Source organism: Heloderma suspectum, chromosome 8 (genome assembly GCF_057233095.1).
Source record: "Heloderma suspectum isolate Gila_16-S chromosome 8, 16-S_ref, whole genome shotgun sequence".
NCBI classification, from domain to species: Eukaryota; Metazoa; Chordata; class Lepidosauria; order Squamata; family Helodermatidae; genus Heloderma; species Heloderma suspectum.
The window spans coordinates 38,385,883-38,395,631 of NC_139465.1; the positions used below are offsets into that span (position 1 = coordinate 38,385,883).

Sequence of the window (9,749 nt, forward strand, 5' to 3'; positions counted from 1 at the left end):
TGGCCTACAACTCCCATAGTTCCTCACCATTTGCTATGGTGTGAAGGCTATTGGGAGTTGTAGGCCAGAACATCTGGAGGGCCACAAGTTGCCCACCCCTGTTTTATGTAGTCCCAGTATATAGTAAAAGGAATGTAACATTTTGATAAAATAGTGGAACATATTTCAGACTTTGAACAGTTTTTGAAGCCTTCATGCTGCAACAGAGGTGCTTAACACTGCTAACAAAGGCGGCTTACTGTAGTTGGCACTGATCAGGGGCACTGTCTACCATGAACTCTTGTGCAAGCTCCATTGAAAATAATGGGGTCTGTGCCCTTTTGCAACTCCTGTAGCCCACACTATCAAGGAATAATGATTACGCTTTGCCTTTGAATTGTCAGGCCAATCTGAATTTTAAAAAAAATTAAGAATGGGACTGAAACTGCCAAGTGACACCATTTCTTGTTTGTATTTCATACAATGGTATAACTTCTATAGGCTTGTCTGATTACAGAATTTGGCTGATATGGAATCCAAACATTTCAGATGAGAATGCCCAATAGATAAAGTTGATTTCTGTTGGTCTGTGTATAGATAATGTTTCTACTAAAACTGAAAATCAAGCTTATTCAGCTTTGGCTGACCAAATAAAATGGGAGGCTCCAGATTGGAATCAACATTAAAAATATTTTTTAAAGCCACGGGCATAAGATAAAACCGACTTTTCTCCTATTTTTTTAAGCTCATTTACATTGCATTGTAAGTCTTAAGTGCATCTGAAGTTTTGATTCCTTGGATAAATGGTTAGCAGCAAGGTGGGCTCTTTACTCACATGTTATCATCAGCCTCCTGACAGAAGTTGAAATGCCTGTCTTGGGAACTTTCCAGGAAACATGAATAGGAAGCCCAGTGAGTTTTAAGCAGTCTCCTCTCCTGTGAAGAGACCATTTTGGTCTTCAAGTTACATACTGCCCTATTGTAAAAATGAAATATAGCCTATTCAGGTGTGTTTTTTCAGCTTCAGCAGAAAACTTTGCCCGTCCTTTTCAAGAACAACAAAACAATTCCAGTAAAGTTTAGAATTAATATTTAAGCATGATAATATTAGATGACCATCCAAACTAATATATCGGGTTTTTTTTGTTAGAGTCCACATTTTAAGAGCAGGAAAGGAATCTGCCTTCAGATGAGCTGCTATCTTGAATGTTGTAATCAGGTGGATATCACATTTGGGTATCTCCTAAATTGGTGCAGTGTTATTCCTCCCCCCCTCCCCCCGGTCCCTTGTCCCCAGCAGACCTGCATTTGCTCCTGAGATATGTAACATTCTCATTTGTTCTGTGAGTACTAGATTACCATGCATAAATATCAGTAAACCAAAGGGGGCAGTTCTGTCATTTGGAGAAGGTAGTTTCTCTCTAGTGTTTCTTTGCAAGTAAATCTGTCTTCTGTTCACTGAGTTCAGACAGTTTTAAAAGAAGCTGAAGTATGGCTAGTTACACTGTAGCACTTCGCTCCTTTTTAAATAGCTGAAGCCTGTAATGTATACTTTGTGATGGTGGCTGTATTACAGTTTTCACTCCTTATAATGGGTCTGCAGTAACCAGTGGTTGCAGGGAGATTTCATGTTTCAGAGCTTTCTGCACTCTGTGGGATTTTATGCTCCTTGGTGGTGCATGGTACAGTCTCTTCTCCCTTCTAGGTCTTCTTGAGTAGTTTGGATTTATATTGTATCTAAAATGCGGGAACCCAAGCAATCCCAAGTTGCTATGCACTAAGTGAGCAATCCACCTAGTACTGCAGAGTCACAGCCTCTCTCCATTTCAGCAAGATTTGCATAGGAGCCCCTTGTAAATGCCTACTGGAAAAAATGGAGATTTTGCAGCAGTGGAGTTGGTGAATTGTTCACAAAATCTTCTGATGCCTTTAAATACCTTGATGCCTGTAGATGTAGAAATGCTTTCCTATTTAAAACAAAAATATAGACTTTGGGTACTAAAATGGTTGTATTTGCCTTGTAAAAGCTTCAGTACAAGGGTCTTAATTTTATTTTTTTGCTTGTGTGATGCTATAGATAAGACTGTTAATCTTGTGTAACGTAGTGGATATAAAAGCACACGATCTCCATTGGACTATGCAACTTACAATTTTCAGCAGCAGCCTGTGACTGGCATCTACCTTGCTAGCCTCTCTTGCCTCCGAATTGACAATTGCTTTCTATGCTGGTGTCCAATTTTTAAAAAATATGATGGGAAGCATTAATAAAGTAACATCTTTTGCAGAAAGATTGGAGGCTTTTGTATATCAAATGAGGGGGCAGTCAATGGCCCATTTGACATGGGCTCTAAAAGTAGTTTTGGTTTTACCAAAGTTTGACCACAATCTGGCACTCATTGTAATAAACTGTTCATCAGAAAAATGGAACTGCCATCCTTTATAAACCAAAGATTAAAGAAGACAACGACAACATTTGTTTGGATGCAAACAAATCTTGGAAAACTCTATTTTTGATACACAGAATGAATGTCATTCCTTAAGGTTTGGAGATTGTTCAAATTGAAGTTTTATATTTAACTATGTGGGACAATAATGATTTAAGACTAAAGGTTACATTCTAGATGTTTACAGAGCCTTGTATTGTAATTTCATGTACATTTTGTGTATTAAACCTTTTGTAAGTTATGATTGCAGTGCTATATGCAGAAATACAAAGGGAAAAATGTGTTTTAGGCTCTTGAATCATAGTGTTGAAATAAACAAGAAAATGCATACAAGTGTGTCCTCATTTAACTGTGCATACTATTTTGGGAGACCTTTGCCTGCTCTGGCATGTTTTGTATGAGGGAATGAGACTTTTCTCATGACCTTCTTGGTGCTTGGAAGATTTCAAATTTGCCTCAGAGACTTGTAGAGATGATGGGGTGGTTTATTCCACAGCAGCTTTTTAAAAATGAATTTTTATTGTAAAATTTCAACAAAACAAAGGAAAAGAAAAATATGTAACTGCATAAATTTGCATGCATGTGAAGTGTGTGTGTATATAAATAAAAAAATACGGCTTTCTAAGAATTATATATAAACTTCAACAAAAGGAGACCAAGTATCCAAATAAGTATCCATTCCACAGCAACTTGAATGTGGTGCCCTTTATACAGCACTCCAGGCTGTTTTTCCATAAGCTGTGGCAACATTTAAAATTACCCAACCATATGGGCAGAGGCCAGTCATGGATCCTGCCACAGAATTGACACCTCAGAGGATGGGTATGATTTCCTTGGAATGCCTTTGAGATTGGTGCTGTGGGCATTTGCTACAAATGCTCAAAAAGCTAATGGGCATTGAAAAAGATGATCCCGGTTGAGTTTTGTCTTTCAGTACCGGTTTCATGGTATAATCAGTGTTCTGAATCATTGGGGGGCGGGGAGCCTGATGGCACAGGCAGCAGGTGTGGTTTTGCACTTTTTCCCCCTCCCCCCCAATGTGTGGTGCTCTGTCTGAAATGGACTTCCGTTGCAACAAAAATGAAGTCTTCTGGATTAAATCTCTCTTGGCACTTGAACATTGCCATTCTCCTATAGGAATTTCAGTGGAAGGTTCCAGCATGAAACAGCTGAATTGGAGCTAGGGATGAAGTTTAGTTTCAACTTGTTTGGGCATGAATAAGGACAATGGTTTCCCATCCTACTACTACAGGGTGACTGTTTTCACCAACTGCTGCTTTTGTGAATGGTCACTGTGCAAACATTTAAGCTTTAATTTATTACTATTTGACTCCACTTATTACAACTTTCTTCCTACACCTGTGTGTGTGTAGTCCTGCCAACTGAAGATAACAGTTCATACTTCTGATGAAGTGGACTCTGGTCCATAAAAGCTTATGCTATAACTATAATGATAGGCAGTATCCTGCAGCAATCAGAAAAAAGCATAGCACTCATTTCCAAGGCATTTCAGGCCCTGCTGACCTGTCCCAATTCAGAAATGAGTATTTCCCCTCATTTCTGGGGTCACCTTTGGAAAGCGCTAGTTCCCGTTGCGCAAGTGGTGGGTCCCACAAGACTTTGCTTTAATCTGTCATGGTGATTGGTCCCACGTGGGCTAGTAAAGATAAATTTACCATCTCACCTTCCTCTCCAGCTGCATAGCCTAATGAATATTCACCCCTCTATAATCCTTTAATGAAAGGCCATAGTTCAATGATAGTGTATTTGTTTTTCATGCAGAAGGCATTGGGTTCCTTTCTGACATCTTTGTTTTAAAAGGATCCCAGCTAGCTGGGCAGCAAAATTCTTGTACTCGAGATTTCAGCAAGTCACAGCTAGTCAAGCAAACAATATAGGGCAAGATGAAGAGTATGTTGATAATCCCCCAAAGCTACAGCCACCTAGTGATGGATCATGTGCCTGTACTACTAAGGTGTTAACTTGCAGATAGGTTTGCACATTCCAGATCCCTTGAGGTTGGTAGTATTTGCCTCCTTGTGCATGAGAGGAAAAAGCAAGGATCCAAATCCCGTGCCCTAGCAAGAGCCCCCTGACCAATTCAGGATTAGTCTCCTTGATGGCGCCTCTGTCTTTATGTATGGCTCTTGCACTATAAATAGCGGGGACTGGAAGGGCCTGCCAGTATTTCATATTAAGCAGTGATGTCTGAGGCTTTCTAAATATAGTTTGGGAGGCTTGAACCCTGCTCCGCATTCTTGCCATGTAATTAAGAGATAATTAGAATGCAACCCTGAAACCGGGGATGGATTACGGAAGGGTAATTTGCTGCTTAGACTGGGCTTTTCTGTATGATCAGCTGGGGCTTGAAGTGGATGAGGCTGGGAAGTGCCATAAATGGCTCACATTCCCCAAGGAATGGGAGATGCCACTTAACCCCCATTTCACACCTTTGCTGTGTGACATGGGGGTGGGGGCAATTAGCCCATAACTCATTCTCGGCACCATCACCTTGAAGATGAAGAGTTGTGATGGAAGCACTTTGCCTTTCATATGCTATCTAGGTAGATTCACTAGTCTGCCTCCACTGGGAAAAAACTTTGCATCTCTCTGGCACCATGGAGTTAAGCCAGGGGTGCAGAACTAAGAGCCAGAGGGCCATATCCGGTCTTCTGGGATTCCCCAGAAATTCATACCTGTTTCCCTGGCCCCACACACTTTCCCCAATCATGTGGTTTCCTGGCTTTGGTGCTATTCCCCCCCACACACACACACATGCTCTAAAAGGTTGAAATGTGGCCCCCGAGAGCGTCTCTGAAACAGAATCTGGCCCTCAAGCTGAAAGAGGTTCTGCACCCCTGAGCTAAGTGGATTGTATACAGCAGCGGATCAGGATAGGAATCGTGGCATGCAGGGAAGTGGGGGGGGGTTAACCTACTCTTGCCCCCCACTCCTGTAGTAGCCCTAATGAAAATCACCCCAAACAACTGCTTTTAAGAGAGAAGCTTCCATTTCTAGCTACAGGCCTGACCCAAAGCCGCTAACTCTTGGCCTCAGCCTCCTGTGTGCAATATGGGAATAATAGCGAGCTACCTTACCAGATGGTTTGTAATGTGCTTTTAAATGCCCTAGGTTGTATCCGATGGTGATGTGTTGCACTGGTGGAGAACATCTTCACTCTCACAAGGCAGGGTGCCCTAGAGTGCCCCCCCCCCCATGTGCTCTCAGCTGCTCCTGAAGCTTGGGGACCTTTGAGCAGTATAGGATCTGGTGCAGAAGAGTGCAGGAGGGAGAGAGGGAGGGATCAGCAGAAACCAGCGCACCCACCATGCAAAAGTGGAAGTGCCTTTCAGCTAGTGCGAAGCCACCGTGAAACAGAACCTCCTAAAAGCACTATGTAAACCTCACGGTATCAATAAATGGTATACACACGGAGATGAAAAGGTTCTCATTAATTTAATACAACTGGCCTCAGTGCTAGAAGGGAAGGTCATCTTTAAGAGTCTTTTGAAATGCCCATTACAGCAGAACCAAAACAACATCAATAGGAAATGTGCCCTCGATTTGTACCCCTGCTGAATAAAAAAATATTTTCCCCAATTAATGACCTGAAGTGAATCTGTATTAAGCCATGAGGCGAGGCCCATTATTACATCTTTTCATGGCAAACCCCTTCCACCACCCCTACAGAGGGACTACGTAATCTGCATTTTTAAAAAGGCAATAACTCTTTTAAAGGAACTAAACCCCACCTTCAATCCTTGGGTTAGAAGATCTTCACAAAACTTCCTGCAGTTTTTTGGCAGGTAAAAAAAAAAAGTAAAGGTGTCCCCAACCAGTCGTGTCCGACTCTAGGGTGTGGTGCTCCGAAGAGCCAGCGCTGTCCGAAGACGCTTCCGTGGTCATGTGGCCGGCATGACTGAACACTGAGGTGCACGGAACGCTGTTACCTTTCCCGCCGAAGCGGTACCTATTTATCTACTTGCAATTTCTTGCTTTCGAACTGCTAGGTTGGCAGGAGCTGGGACTGAAGACGGGAGCTCACTCTGTCACGCAGCACTCGGGTCTCGAACTGCTGTCCTGCCGACCTTCCGGTCTGCAGTTCAGCGCCTTGACCACTTTGTACCCAAGTGATGTTGGTGCCTGCTCAGGGGACCACCTTTTGTGAGGGGCCACGGGGTCAATGGTGAGCCCCTGCTTTTCATGCCGCAGGTCCCAGGTTCAATCCCTGGCGTCTCCAGGTAGGGCAGGAACAACCCCTGCCTGAAACCCTGGAGAGCTGCCGCCAGTTAAGGTCTGCAGTACTGCAGTAGATAGACCCATGGTCTGATTCAGTATAAGGCAGCTTCCTATGGATGTTGCTGCATGATATTGGCATCCACTCAGAACAGCGCAATTTTCTGTGCAATTTGGGGGTTGGTTGGCTGGCTTGTTTTTCTGTTGGCAATCTTGTTCCACTTGGCATCTTCTCAAGCTCAAATTAGCTGTGCTAATATTAATTAGGTGATGGCGTCACAGTGGAAATTGGGGCAGGGCATGTCAAAATTGGGTCTACCGCTACCTGCTGTTCTGGGCGAGGAGATCCAAGGTGCACATACAGGAAGGAAGAACCATTTCCCATCTGCACACCCAACCCCATTGTTGAATTAGGAAGACCTTGTAATCCAGCCTTCTCCAATGGCTGGGGAAGGCTGGGTGCCCTCCAGATGTGTTGGACTACAATTCCCATCATCCTGAGTAGGCAAAGCAGCACATTATAAGTGCCAAGAGAAAGAGAGTAAGGCTGCCTCCTCGGGGTGGGCCAGGAGGTAGAAGGGTAGTAGCTGGCTTGGCTGATTGATTGATATATTTGTTACATTTATATCCTGTCCTTTTCCCCCAAGAAGCCCAAGGCACTGTACATGACCCCCCTCATCTCTTCCTTATCCTCACAACAACAAATTTTATTATATTGGGGGGTTTATCGAGAAATTTGTGCTTTTATTACATGTATTTTCCAAAAAATGCCAGGCAGATCAAGTGAATTTTCTCTTTGTTCCTCTTTCTGATCAGGATTCTCAGATCACAGATCAGGTGGCCAGGTTTTGTGAAGCTGCTAGTGCTTGCTGCAAACTTTTAGCAAATTAGTACAATTCCACCAGCCAGATACTCTGCGGTCATGTTAGGTTTCTTTTTGAGTTTATGTATAATTAAGTACGCTGTGTGTATATATTGTACATATAACGTGCTGATCTAAACAATGCTGTGTGGGTCACCCAGTGAGCTTCATGGCAGAGTAGGTACTCTTTGTTGTCTCCCCTCTCCAGCCAACCCCCTGCCTCCCCACACACACACACTTTTCTTAGTCTCAGCGCTAGCTGATGGGAATATTAAATATGAATGTATTTATTTATATTTATATATGTCTGAGTCTCCTTTTGGCCCAAATAGGGTCCCTAAGGTAACTTCCAGTTGAAACTTGCAACTATTTAAAAATGTTAACATTTATTTTCAAAACAACAGGTCTAAAACCATTTGAAAACAGTGTGAACCATTTTAATTTGGGAGAGAGTTCCACAGCCAGGGTGCTGCTACAGACAAGACCCTATCCCATATTTCTCCCAATTTAACCTCTCTTAGTGATGGAGCATGCCCCCAAATAAAAGAGATTGACAGTGCAATCCTATACATTTCTACTTGGAAGTAAGTCCTATGAAGTTTAATGGCACTTACTCCCAGGTAAACATGTATGGGACTGCAGCCTAAGGGCTGGCTCGGAATGCTGGGAGTTGTAGGACTTCTTTCTGTCTAAACATGCATAGGATTGTGCCCTAAAAGAATTAGTCTATGCAAATAGTATTTTTTTTAATCCTAGCCCGAAATTGCTGGATCCAGAGATCTTCATTTACAGCTACAGGAGGTTGTATTTCCCTTGCTAGATAAAAGAATTCTCCACCACTCTGTTGAAGAAGATTGGGGGGCAGGGGCGGCTGTTGCTAGGTTCTCAGATTTGGGGCCCAATATTTCCATTGGCTCTAATGGAAGTGTTTTTTCTAAGCTTACTTGCCATTCGGGGGGGGGGGATTAAGCTGGGGTGGGAAAAAGCTTTCCACTGGGACCAATGGACACTCAGTCTTCTGGAGAATAGGTTTTGGGCCCTGGGAAATAGATTTGGGGCCCTGGGAAATAGATTTGGGGCTCAGGCCATTAGCAATACCACTGAACAAGATCAGTGTTTTTTAATTTTATTTCTGGCAGCTCTTTGCCCCAACCCAGCACAGGCACTCTATGAGTATGCCACATGCATGTCCCCCTCTGTGTCGCAAAAGTTTACCTGAGCCTCACTGAAGCAGCAGTTGCAGCTTCCAATAAGCATAGCACCTGTCCATCTAGGTTCCGCAATGTTTACACAGGAGGCAGCCTAAAACCAGGGCAGACTATTTTTTTTTTTCATCTAGCCCAGTTGTGTTGTCTCTGAGCGAGTGCAGCCTTCTATGGTCTCGGGCACAGAGGCATCCCACCCATCGTTTGCTACCTGGAATCCTTTTACTTTGAGATCCCAGGGACCAAACCTGGTGCCTTTTTCCTGCGGGGTCTGTGCTCTGATCCCTCAGCTCTAGCTACTAGAGGGCATACTCAAGGGCATACTTGCATGGGTGGGAGTGAAGTGTGCGTGTGTGTGTATTTGGTTGCACTTCCTACCTGCAAACAACAAGTGATCAGAGCAGGTCATCTTGGACTCATCTCATGAGAGGGACTCCATCAGGCAAGTGCTGCACACATAGTTTACAGAGACATAGTGGTAAATTTTGAAGTGCAGGTGTTCATCATGACAATCCCCATAGCCTCGCCCCCAAAGAGAGTCCCAAAATTTGGGTAGATCCGTCTCAACAAACCAGTTCCAGCAGTTTTCCTCTCCACCAGGAGCAGTTCTTTTGTAAGGCTAATGGGTCTTCGTTGCCATTTGAAGAGCAAGCCTCCCCAAAATACTTTTTATTACAACAAGGAACAAAATATCGCTGCTGGCAAAGGTGACTCTATATTTGGGGTGAATGGGGCAGCAACCCTCTTCCTCTTTCCCACCTGCTTGTGGCAGAAAAAATCCCCCTACAACCAGGCACTTCTGCTCCAGTGCAATGCATGCCGCTGCTGATTGCCACACATGATCTTCTGCTCCTCTCCGTGACAATCTCAGAAGAAGAATGAGTATCTGCCCCGCCCCTGCCTCACCAGCCCCAGTGGGCACCAACCACCACTGCTGGTAAAATGTATGTGTGTGTCCCCCAGCTGCTGTGAGGAATTAATTAATTAATTAATTACATTTCTATCCCACCTTTTTTCCTCCTT

The 9,749-nt window shown here is 43.7% G+C and overlaps 1 protein-coding gene across 1 annotated transcript in view; it reads left to right on the forward strand.

The window, feature by feature from the left end:
• The window catches only part of NFATC3 (nuclear factor of activated T cells 3), a 76,896-nt gene extending 74,190 nt beyond the window's left edge, over positions 1–2,706 (forward strand). Inside the window, exon 11 of the mRNA XM_084812009.1 lies at positions 80–2,706. The gene's annotated coding sequence lies outside the window, so the exon portion shown is untranslated. The remainder of the gene's footprint in view (positions 1–79) is intronic.
• The last annotated feature ends 7,043 nt before the right edge of the window (positions 2,707–9,749 follow it).